At 40.3% G+C, this 13,191-nt stretch overlaps 1 non-coding gene across 1 annotated transcript; it reads left to right on the forward strand.

Moving 5' to 3' along the window:
• Positions 1-6,231: 6,231 nt before the first annotated feature.
• Positions 6,232-6,304, forward strand: Trnav-uac (transfer RNA valine (anticodon UAC)). The gene has a single exon. It is a non-coding gene; the product is annotated as a tRNA-Val (tRNA).
• Positions 6,305-13,191: the final 6,887 nt, after the last annotated feature.

Below are 13,191 nucleotides of genomic sequence, written 5' to 3' on the forward strand. Positions count from 1 at the left end.
CACACACACACACACACACTCACACACCCTCCCACCCGACCCTCATCCCTCACAGATCAATCTCACACAACTCACACAGAATACTTTCATAAACGATCCACACCTCGCCCCACACAAAAATACTCACATAAACATTTTACACTTAATCCTTATTACACCCCCACACAATCATCACAACCATCGCACCCTCTCACACAATCATCACAACCATCGCACCCTCTCACACAATCATCACAACCATCGCACCCTCTCACACAATCACCACACCCATCGCATCCTCTCACACAATCACCACACCCATCGCACCCTCTCACACAAGATCGCACACAGAAACCTTACAACTGCCGCTCCTCCCGTATCCCTCCCAGAGTCTCTTATTCCACCAAATATAACAGACATGGTGACATCAAATATAACAGACATGGTGACATCAAATATAACAGACATGGTGACAACAAATATAACAGACATGGTGACACCAAATATAACTGACGTGGTGACACCAAATATAACAGACATGGTGACACCAAATATAACAGACATGGTGACACACTAAGACACCAAATATGACAGACATAGTGACACAAAGACACACCAAATATGACAGACATGGTGACACCAAGACACATAAAATATAACAGACATGGAGACGAAATGACATCAGAATGTCAAGTTCGTATATAGAAACCTATTGCTACTAGATTCTATGTAGAAAAAAAAACATAAGGTCGGAAACCCAAAAGATAAATGGGAATAAATCTTCAAATTAAAAGCATCACAAAGGTCTACTCACGATCACGTAATACAGGGCACAGACATTTTTATACCCTTGGTAGCCATACATCTGAGAACATAAAACTGTTTGCAGGTAGCCAAAGATCTGGGTAACCACACATATGGATAGCTATACATCTGGGTAGCCAAAAATCTGGGTACAAAAAAACTGCGGGTAGCCAAAGATCTGGGTACTTAAAACTGCGGGTAGCCAAAGATCTCTGTAGCCACACATCTGTGTACGTAAAACTGCGGGTAGTCAATCCCACTTGTCAGCTGTCTTAACCTTATCTTTGTCACTTTGTGACAACGTTTCTCGCGAATTTAGCGATCACGTTATATCGTGTGCTTTCAACAAAGATTTATCTTGATTTTCTCCGACAGCAAATAGGAACGCAAAGTCCCGCCCGATATGACAGCTGCGCACGGCAGAAACCGGAAGTCTGATCCATCAAATCATAGAAACATCCTTCTGGGCTAATCTCCAATGATGAAGGTCTTCAAGGTCAACCGGATGTGATCTTTATTGAGGAGGGGTTAACACGGGGCAAGTCGGATGGGAACATGGGGGCTTTCATGAGCTTGATTGTTACATAACAAGTCAATCTAGCAGTAGATGAACGAGTCTTTTTGTGTGTGTGTGGGGGGGGGGGGGGGGGGGGGAATGAGGGTGAGTTGGGGGGGGGGGGGGGGTTGACTTCAGATTCAATTTTAAAAATGTCTCCTTAAACATAGTCCTATAGATATACCAGCAGATGATACACGAGTGTATGTTACTTGTGTAGTTGAAACAATTTTTTTTATAAATGGATAGTTTGAATCAGGTCAAATTTGGGGATCTCAGCTGACAATGGAATAAACACATTATATATATATATATATATATATATATATATATATATATATATATATATATATATATATATATATATATATATATATATATATATGTATATGTATATGTATATATATATATAATATCCGCTTTTCCGACGAACTAGATCCCTATATTACATTTAGACGTTACGTTAAACGGTAGCAAAGGTCAATCTAGTTAAAAGAGGCGACTGTGGTCACTCATTGATTATTGACTGCAGTCAGTTATCCCCCCTCCCCCACCACCACCCCAAAATCGACCCTGAACGAAAGCTTTACTTTAAAGTGTAGAAATGGTCAATCTAATTAAAAGATGTGACTTACTGACCGTGGCTAGTTCGGACCCGCCCCTCCCCCCCCCCCCACCGCCATACCATGTTCAGACCTTTAGATCGAAGATGCTGAAGTTAAAATCAAACCGAGACAGCTAACCCTACCCACATATTGCAATTCATACCGCTAGGATATACACACAATTAGAAAATACACTGTATTAAAATTTAACTTGACAGCAAGTAAATTGCGATATTTTCATGTACACTCTTACACCGTGCATTATACAATCACAAAGTATAAAAATGTTCGTTAATGAAAACATACTCATGACTATTACCTTTCCCTAACTGTATTGTGACCATCTTTACATTCATTTAAAACTGCTTTTTAATATCAAAATATCGGGAGATTCAATGATTTCTACATGGTGTTACATAATAGTTACACGGATGAGGGAGTTTTGAATTGTATTGCTTCTATACTTCTTTTTCGTTATATTCAATATTGGGAGCAATTTTCTCCAAAAAGTGTAGCATTTTATGCTACGTGGCATATGGCCGTTGACTCCGAATTTAGCCTGCTTTTGTTTATTGAATTACTTCTATAGCCTTTGCCCACCCAAGAACAATCTACCTGGCAGCAGTTGTTTGATTTTTAGAGTATTCTCCCCTAAATGTGTTGTTCACAGCTATCGAGCCTCATTAGCTCATGGGGTTCGAACTTGAGACTTTTCGGTTTAGAAACCATGAAGTTTACCGATCCGACCACGCCAAATTTAACATGTGGCAAAGTAAACCTTTGCTGGAATTGTTAGGTCCCACACCATTGGTCCCACACAAAGGGTCCCACACGATGGGTCCCACACAAAGGGTCCCACACGATGGGTCCCACACAAAGGGTCCCACACGATGGGTCCCACACAAAGGGTCCCACACCATTGGTCCCACATCATGGTTCCATGCGATGGGTCCCACACAATGGGTCCCACACCGTGGGTATCACTCTCACAGATGGCGTCACGTCTCGTCTGCTATGGGTTGCCAAGGTTGTTTCAACTTTAGTCAATCTCCAACTATTTATCCAACACACTTGGTCAACACACTAAAAAAGCCGCCATCTTTACTATTCGTCAACACACTCAAAAAGGCCGCCATCTTTACTATTCGTCAACACACTAAAAAAGCCGCCATCTTTACTATTCGTCAACACACTAAAAAAGCCGCCATCTTTACTATTCGTCAACACACTAAAAAAGCCGCCATCTTTACTATTCGTCAACACACTAAAAAAGCCGCCATCTTTACTATTCGTCAACACACTAAAAAAGCCGCCATCTTTACTATTCGTCAACACACTAAAAAAGCCGCCATCTTTACTATTCGTCAACACACTAAAAAAGCCGCCATCTTTACTATTCGTCAACACACTAAAAAAGCCGCCATCTTTACTATTCGTCAACACACTAAAAAAGCCGCCATCTTTACTATTCGTCAACACACTAAAAAAGCCGCCATCTTTACTATTCGTCAACACACTAAAAAAGCCGCCATCTTTACTATTCGTCAACACACTAAAAAAGCCGCCATCTTTACTATTCGTCAACACACTAAAAAAGCCGCCATCTTTACTATTCGTCAACACACTAAAAAAGCCGCCATCTTTACTATTCGTCAACACACTAAAAAAGCCGCCATCTTTACTATTCGTCAACACACTAAAAAAGCCGCCATCTTTACTATTCGTCAACACACTAAAAAAGCCGCCATCTTTACTATTCGTCAACACACTAAAAAAGCCGCCATCTTTACTATTCGTCAACACACTAAAAAAGCCGCCATCTTTACTATTCGTCAACACACTAAAAAAGCCGCCATCTTTACTATTCGTCAACACACTAAAAAAGCCGCCATCTTTACTATTCGTTAACACACTAAAAAAGCCGCCATCTTTACTATTCGTCAACACACTAAAAAAACCGCCATCTTTACTATTCGTCAACACACTAAAAAAGCCGCCATCTTTACTATTCGTCAACACACTAAAAAAGCCGCCATCTTTACTATTCGTCAACACACTAAAAAAGCCGCCATCTTTACTATTCGTCAACACACTAAAAAAGCCGCCATCTTTACTATTCGTCAACACACTAAAAAAGCCGCCATCTTTACTATTCGTCAACACACTAAAAAAGCCGCCATCTTTACTATTCGTCAACACACTAAAAAAGCCGCCATCTTTACTATTCGTCAACACACTAAAAAAGCCGCCATCTTTACTATTCGTCAACACACTAAAAAAGCCGCCATCTTTACTATTCGTCAACACACTAAAAAAGCCGCCATCTTTACTATTCGTCAACACACTAAAAAAGCCGCCATCTTTACTATTCGTCAACACACTAAAAAAGCCGCCATCTTTACTATTCGTCAACACACTAAAAAAGCCGCCATCTTTACTATTCGTCAACACACTAAAAAAGCCGCCATCTTTACTATTCGTCAACACACTAAAAAAGCCGCCATCTTTATTATTCGTCAACACACTAAAAAAGCCGCCATCTTTACTATTCGTCAACACACTAAAAAAGCCGCCATCTTTACTATTCGTCAACACACTAAAAAAGCCGCCATCTTTACTATTCGTCAACACACTAAAAAAGCCGCCATCTTTACTATTCGTCAACACACTAAAAAGGCCGCCATCTTTACTATTCGTCAACACACTAAAAAGGCCGCCATCTTTACTATTCGTCAACACACTAAAAAGGCCGCCATCTTTACTATTCGTCAACACACTTAAAAGGCCGCCATCTTTACTATTCGTCAACACACTTAAAAGGCCGCCGTCTTTACTATTCGTCAACACACTTAAAAGGCCGCCATCTTTACTATTCGTCAACACACTCAAAAAGCCCGCCATTGTCCTACTGGAAACATCCGGGTATCAAAAGCTTCCAGCCACCATTAGCTGGAATTATGGGTACTTTTCAGTCCGTCTCATTTCGATCTCAGTTGATTTTTGGAAGGGGTGAAATATCCGGTTTGAGCAGACGTCAAGTGACTACACACATCAGACGTCAAGTGACTACATACAGCAGACGTCAAGTGACCACACACAGCAGACGTCAAGTGACCACACACAGCAGACGTCAAGTGACCACACACAGCAGACGTCAAGTGACCACATACAGCAGACGTCAAGTGACCACACACAGCAGACGTCAAGTGACCACATACAGCAGACGTCAAGTGACCACACACAGCAGACGTCAAGTGACCACATACAGCAGACGTCAAGTGACCACACACAGCAGACGTCAAGTGACCACACACAGCAGACGTCAAGTGACCACACACAGCAGACGTCAAGTGACCACACACAACAGACGTCAAGTGACCACACACAGCAGACGTCAAGTGACCACACACAGCAGACGTCAAGTGACCAGACACAGCAGACGTCAAGTGACCACACACAGCAGACGTCAAGTGACCACATACAGCAGACGTCAAGTGACCACACACAACAGACGTCAAGTGACCAGACACAGCAGACGTCAAGTGACGTCACGCTAAATGTTTACATTTTACAATCGTAGAGCCGGGTTTGGTGACGGCTATTAGGGTCAGATAATTTAGTTTGAAACGATTTTAAACTTAGAGGAGGTAACTAAGAGGAGGCTGCTATCACGGGGGGGGGGGGGGGGGGGGAAGAAGGGGCGGGGGCTTAGTGTTTTAAAGCAAATATTTTCAGTGGCAGCATTGGTACTGTCGAATTCACCAATTATGAATTACTGAAAAGTAGAAAACACAACTAAATAGCGGCGTATGACACACCGCGGGTCGGCTCGTTCTTTATAGTTATTTAAACAGTAGTGCATTATTATATATTTAAAGAAAATCATTTATTTTCTCCTTTTTAGTGCATCATTACATAAAGCTTGTTATTAAAACTTTTTTATGCATTTTTCCCCACTATGAACTTAAATTGTTTTGCGCGCTTAAATATGCCTCTCCAATAAAAAATAAAATAGACGGAAATGTTAAATTAAAGTGTTTGAATAATAACAATTACATTTCCTTACAAAATTAATAAAGAGAAGTCTAATCTCGCTACAAGGTTAGAGAAACTATAAATACTGAATAGATGTCTTAAATAACATGAACATTTTATTTAAAAAAAATATTGATCAAACAATTAGACAAACACTGACATTACTTCCCTTTATTGCAAGAGTACATGACAAATAACCAAGATAGTGGAATAAGTCTTAAGACTTTGTGTCTGTCAGCCAGAAAATTAACTGGTTCTATGGTGTAGCGGTTATCACGTCTGCTTTACACGCAGAAGGTCGCGAGTTCGAGCCTCGCTAGAACCTACTTTTTTTTTTAATTTCTTGAATAAAAACTATATAGAAAGTATTTTAATATAATAAAAATCGAATTCGCCGCAATTCTTTTGTCGTTGTTGTAGATAACAATTATATTTTTAAAATCTTGTAGGTTTTTATTCTTATCTTTAAGCTTTTAGTATTGTAGTAAGCAAATACATTTCCCTATCCTAGGATAACAAAATACCAGAGAGCATCACGGGATAATACATGTAAACATCACACATAATGTAACACGGGATAATACACGTAAACATCACTCATAATGTAAGGTCATACACAGTATGACATCTGACAGAAGGTAAAACACAACATTGTGGTTTCCATTGCGTCAGTTGTTTACTATACTATCCTTTTACCAACACTTTTAGAAATGTATCAAGGGAGACAATAAGACACTGCTTTAAGGGAGATAAAAATATAAAGATTACGCAATGTTTTTAATAATAAATCTAAAATGTCAGATTTTTTTTCTACACCAAGTTTTTAGCTAAATTAATTTTTTGTGTGGATGACATTTTTTGGCCTGCTTCTCTATAAATCTTTTTTTTTCTAGGCTGAGAAAGGATAACGTCCCATTTCAACCTTTCACAGGCAGAAAAAGGATAGCTTCCCTTGCCGACGTTGCGGCTTGGTACAAGTGTTGGCCGACGGGCCGGCGTTTGATGTTCAACATTTTTATGCCAGTGGTTGAGCCGGGTTAGTTGTAATGGCGTTATGATTTTAATGGAGGATTCTAGAAGTTTTGATCAAATAGATTGATACGCTGAATATTTTCTGGAACGTCCACACCAACCCACCCACCCTGCCCCTCACTTCAGTGTAAGACCCCCCCCCCCCCCCGTGTCTAGGATGTGTCGACGCCCTATCGAGTGCTGAGATCGACTTGTCCTTTCCTTGAGTGCCGTGGTTGACCCCAAGTGTTGGAACTTGTGGATTAAATAGATCAAAGCATCGAGCTCAGGGGCTGATAGGTGGTCTCAGTCTACACTCGGGCTGGGAAGGGGGGGGGGCGCTGATAGGTGGGCTCAGTCTACCCTCGGGCTGGGGGTGGGGCGCTCATATGTAGGCTTTGTCTACCCTCGGGCTGGGGGGTGGGGAGCTCATTGGTGGTCTAAGTCTACCTGGGGTTGGTCTCAGTCTACCCCTCGGACTGATGGTGTGGTGCTCACAGGTGCTCTGTCTACACTTGCAAAGGTTGATAGATTAGAGGTCTGAAACATCAAATATGTTGAGTGGGTTTGCAAAAACAAGAATAGAAAATCAGATGATAAACATCCGACCTTCATAACTAACGTGTCGTGTTGATTGTTTTATTGTACAAAACATTTGGATTTGATGTAGTCGCCCAACGATGTGCACTGTAGTGTGGCTCAAATAGCCTAACATTGTCTTACCCATTTGTGTCATAGTTACTCGCATGTATTGTCCTACCTGTTGTGTCATAGTTACTCGCATGTATTGTCCTACCTATTTGTGTCATAGTTACTCGCATGTATTGTCCTACCTATTTGTGTCATAGTTACTCCCATGTATTGTCCTACCTATTTGTGTCATAGTTACTCGCGTGTATTGTCCTACCTATTTGTGTCATATTTACTCGCATGTATTGTCCTACCTATTTGTGTCATAGTTACTCGCATGTATTGTCCTACCTATTTGTGTCATAGTTACTCGCATGTATTGTCCTACCTATTTGTGTCATAGCTACTCGCATGTATTGTCCTACCTATTTGTGTCATAGTTACTCGCATGTATTGTCCTACCTATTTGTTTCATAGTTACGTGTATTGTCATACTGTGACCATCCAACTGTCGTCACTGTGTCATAGTTACCATAACGAAAATTTCTCTTTCGCTAGTTTGACTACGTGTGATGGTGTTATTGTGTAGAATCCATTATTGTCAATCACTGTTTAATCCAAACATTACAAATCTGTTTGTTCAGATATAATGCTGATATGGTCAAAATGAGATGCGATTAACATTGATGTGATATGATTAATGTTAATGTGATGGATGAGTATGGATATGATATGATGGATGCTATGGATTAGCATCGATGTGATGTTCGTGGATGTGATATGATGGATGCTGTGATATGATGTATGTGGTGTGATCTACGTATCGAGCGATGTTCCATCACATGTTAAAGCCTTACATGAATAAAAAAAATAATTGAAAGAAAACGAACAAATTGAAACCCAGACATTATTCCCGTCTAATTGTTATTTTTTTAATTGTAAAATTAATTAACTATCGATTGGTAAAAACATTATCATGGCTGTTTTGTAGGGCTTAGATAAATGTCCTACACTCAATTTGTGTCTAAAACTTTGTGGGGTGTCTATATGAATGTTCATAGCTTTGTGCGTGTGTGTATGTGTGTGTGTGTTTGGGAGGGGCTTCAATAAGTTGTAAAAACTACATATAACACGTGTGGGGTTGGTGGTGGTGTACAATTGAAGTTATCGCTGAAGTCACATCATGATAAACGGCATCAAACTTTATCATACAGAAAATTACATGTATCCACACCAACTTCAACTATTGATAAAAAAATTTTTTAACTAAAACTTTAAGGTTGCTGTTTTAATAAATTTTTAAATAAAATCAAATTATAAGCATGGAAAAAAAGTTATCCAAAAATTCTTTCAATATTAAAAACAAAATTAAACCAAGGAAAAAAATAATTTAAAAAGAGATTTAAAAAAAAATATAGTCTAGCAACAGTTGGTTTCAAAGTTGTCATTTTGCTGATTAAAGCAGTTAGTGAAACGAAAAGTGACTTCAATTATAGTCAACATAATTTGAAATCACGTAAATTTCTTTTGCTTCAATATTTGAAGAAAAAAAAACGGGCTATTTTTACACATTGTAAATAAGACACCGTAAATTTAGTAAAAACATAGGTTCTAGCGAGGCTCGAACTCGCGACCTTCTGCGTGTTAAGCAGACGTGATAACCGCTACACCATAGAACCAACGATTTCTATATAGTAGTTCAACTTTTTAATTTTTTAAAAATAAATTTAATATTTCTTACGCACTTTCTTGCACTTAATTTGTCTTATAATATGTTTTGTTGTTCTTAATGACAGGTCTTGATTAATTTATTTATGACCAACTTTACATAAAAAAACAAAGAACTTAAAATAGTTTTTGATTGGTCCAATTCTGAAACCACGTGAAAAAACTTATATCACGTGTATGATCAATAAGGTGTTAAAGGAAACACCGACAAGCAAAAGGACGATGAACAAACGGACAATTTTCTAAATTAGACGTATATCGGGCTTCAAGTAGATGGTCAAACACAGTGAACGGACATGACGTAACGTATGATCAGTTGCCTACAACATTGGACATTTGTTTGCTGAGACTTTTAGGAAAACTTGACTTTGTTATTGATGGATGTTATGTTTTCTTACGTCACACTTTATTAAGTTGCATTGTTCCATTTACCTTGACTCAACTAGGCCGAGCAGAGTTCACCCAATTCGGTCAATCTAGACGAGCGACCCTTGTACGGTCGATCTAGAATAGCACCCATTGTACCCAATGATGCCCAGCTTTCCGTAGAGTCGTGTAATAATATCTGAGTTGATTTCATCGCTTCTCCACCAGCTCGCCGTCTGGGATTGGCCCAGACTAGATCACGTGTCGTCAGGGGAGTTGACCAATCAGAGTTACGCAAATAACAGCAAACTTCAGACGTATGGTAAGACTGATACTATCGGGGGGGGGGGGGTATAGGGCGCGGAGGGCGAAGTTAAAATGGTACACTTGTCAATCAACCATTTGCATGATAATAGTGCATAAAGTTTGTTTCAGTTTTATGATTGATACAAGGCGACTCAATCAGTTTAGAACGGTCTTAGGGACATCTTAAGTGAGGTATGGGGGGGGGGGGGGGGGAAGGGGGACTGCTGTGTGGAGCGGTATGGTAGCTGTGTGATAACTGTGTGGTAGAGGTGTCGCTGTGGTCCACCCAGTGTATTTCTGTCTATTCCCGTCTGTTCCCGTGAAAACAGATGAAACTGGGAAATGGGGCTAGCTAGGCGTAAACATTTAGGGGTCGTCCATAAATAACATTGCTTTTTTATAATGCAAAAATGTGACGTCGCAACATCTGAACCCCCCCCCCCCCCTCCCCCTCATCACACATCGTCACAAAATTACGGATCCCCCCTCCCCCTACGAGTGTGACGTCATTTATGGATGACCCCTTATCCCATAAGTCAACCACGGGCACAATATTGCTTGGAAGTAAGTGACTAAAATTTTCAAACTCACAATTTGTTGCAGATCATTTTCGTAAAGAGAAATACCGTTAAAAAAATCAGCAAAATACTATGATCAAACCAGAAAGTTGGTTATCTTTAAACGATGCTTCTGTCTTGTAAAACTGATTATAGTAGCACCATCTGTGTAAAACAGATAGCACTATCTGTGTAAAACTGATAGCAATATCTGTGTAAAACGGATAGCACTATCTGTGTAAACTATTGACCTCGACCTTAGAAAACCAGGCTCTAATTTCTGATAAGACAATTCGATACCTGCCATCATTAGGTCTTAACCTGACCTAATTCACCTGGCTGATAAGATATCACGTGACGCCAGATTAATTAATTAGTCTAGTTAATTCTTCAGTCTGTAACACGGTCATCAGAAGATTGCAGTTGTGTATGAGTTTCATATGGTGTGTAATAATACTTGAACATAGAGCAAATGTGTTGACATGTACAGAATGTAGCAGTATGTTTAAACTTAAACGATGCATATATATATATATATATATATATATATATATATATATATATATATATATATATATATATATATATATATGTATATATATATATATATATATATATATATATATATATATATATATATATATATATATATATATATATAAACACAATCAAATTTGCTACTTAAGAGATCTTCAACTAGAGAAATTGTCTGATTCAGGCAATTAACTAAAATTTGCAGATATTCCAGAATATCTGAATCTCAAAACACAGCAGCCCACTCCCCCCCCCCCCCGGTCAAACATTAGTTGACCTTACCCTCTGACCTTGAAACAGAACAAAAACAGAATACTTCCCCCCACCCCCACAAACCCGCCCCTGTTTTATCTTCACCTGGCTAAACCGTTTTAAAACCTGGGGAGCTGTGGGGGTGGTGGGGGGGGGGTGAAACATCCGCACGTGCAGGTAGATAGGTGAGTTCTCGGTGCCGTGAACAGTTAGATCAAGGGGAGGTAACTCATTCATGGCATTCTAGACCAGTCGAAGGCTGTACACATTCTAGTCTGGTCTAAGGTTGTACACATTCTAGTCTCTGAGTGATGTACATATTCTAGTCTGAGGTTGTACACATTCTAGTCTGGTCTAAGGTTGTACACATTCTAGTCTGAGTGAGGCTGTACGCATTCTAGTCTGGTCTAAGGTTGTACATATTCTAGTCTCTGAGTGAGATTATACACATTGCAGATGAGTTTCGAACCTTACCCTGTTGAGGTCTTATCGTTGATATAGCAATATAGCCCAGAGATAAGGTGCTTTACGACGTTAGAAATCAGACATTGGATGAACACTGTTACGATACTTCCGGTAACCATGGCAACCACGCTCGGACATGTGCAGTAACATAAACAGTTACAGATTTATTTACACACGGCGTGTTGCTGGTCAACAGACAGCACGACAGACAGACATCTGGACAGACATCTGGACAGACATCTGGACGGACAGACATCTGGACAGACAGACATCTGGACAGACAGACATCTGGACAGACATCTGGACAGACAGACATCTGGACAGACATCTGGACAGACATCTGGACGGACAGACATCTGGACAGACATCTGGACAGACAGACATCTGGACAGACAGACATCTGGACAGACATCTGGACAGACAGACATCTGACAGACATCTGGACAGACAGACATCTGACAGACATCTGGACAGACATCTGGACAGACATCTGGACAGACATCTGGACAGACATCTGGACAGACAGCATGACAGACATCTGGACAGACAGACATCTGACAGACATCTGGACAGACATCTGGAAAGACATCTGGACAGACATCTGGACAGACAGACAACTGACAGACATCTGGACAGACATCTGGACAGACAGACATCTGGACAGACATCTGTACAGACAGACATCTGGACAGACATCTGGACAGACAGACATCTGGACAGACAGACATCTGGACAGACATCTGGACAGACAGACATCTGACAGACATCTGGACAGACAGACATCTAACAGACATCTGGACAGACATCTGGACAGACATCTGGACAGACATCTCTACAGACATCTGGACAGACAGCATGACAGACATCTGGACAGACATCTGGACAGACAGACATCTGACAGACATCTGGACAGACAGACATCTGACAGACATCTGGACAGACATCTGGACAGACATCTGGACAGACATCTGGACAGACAGACAACTGACAGACATCTGGACAGACATCTGGACAGACATCTGGACAGACAGACATCTGACAGACATCTGGACAGACAGACATCTGACAGACATCTGGACAGACATCTGTATAGACATCTGGACAGACATCTGGACAGACATCTGGACAGACATCTGGACAGACAGCATGACAGACAGCATGACAGACAGCACGACAGACAGACAGCTGGACGGACAAACAACAACAAAAACAACAACAACAGCAACAAAAACCACAAGAACAACAACAAAACAACAACAACAACAACAATAACAACAACAACAAAAACAACAGCACCGTAAACACACCAAAAACAACAGCAACAACAACCTGCTTAAAAAATGTTACGGCTGAAATGTGAAAC

Source organism: Physella acuta, unplaced genomic scaffold (assembly GCF_028476545.2).
Source record: "Physella acuta isolate Inbredline_101_S28 unplaced genomic scaffold, ASM2847654v3 ptg000058l, whole genome shotgun sequence".
Taxonomy (NCBI): Eukaryota; Metazoa; Mollusca; class Gastropoda; family Physidae; genus Physella; species Physella acuta.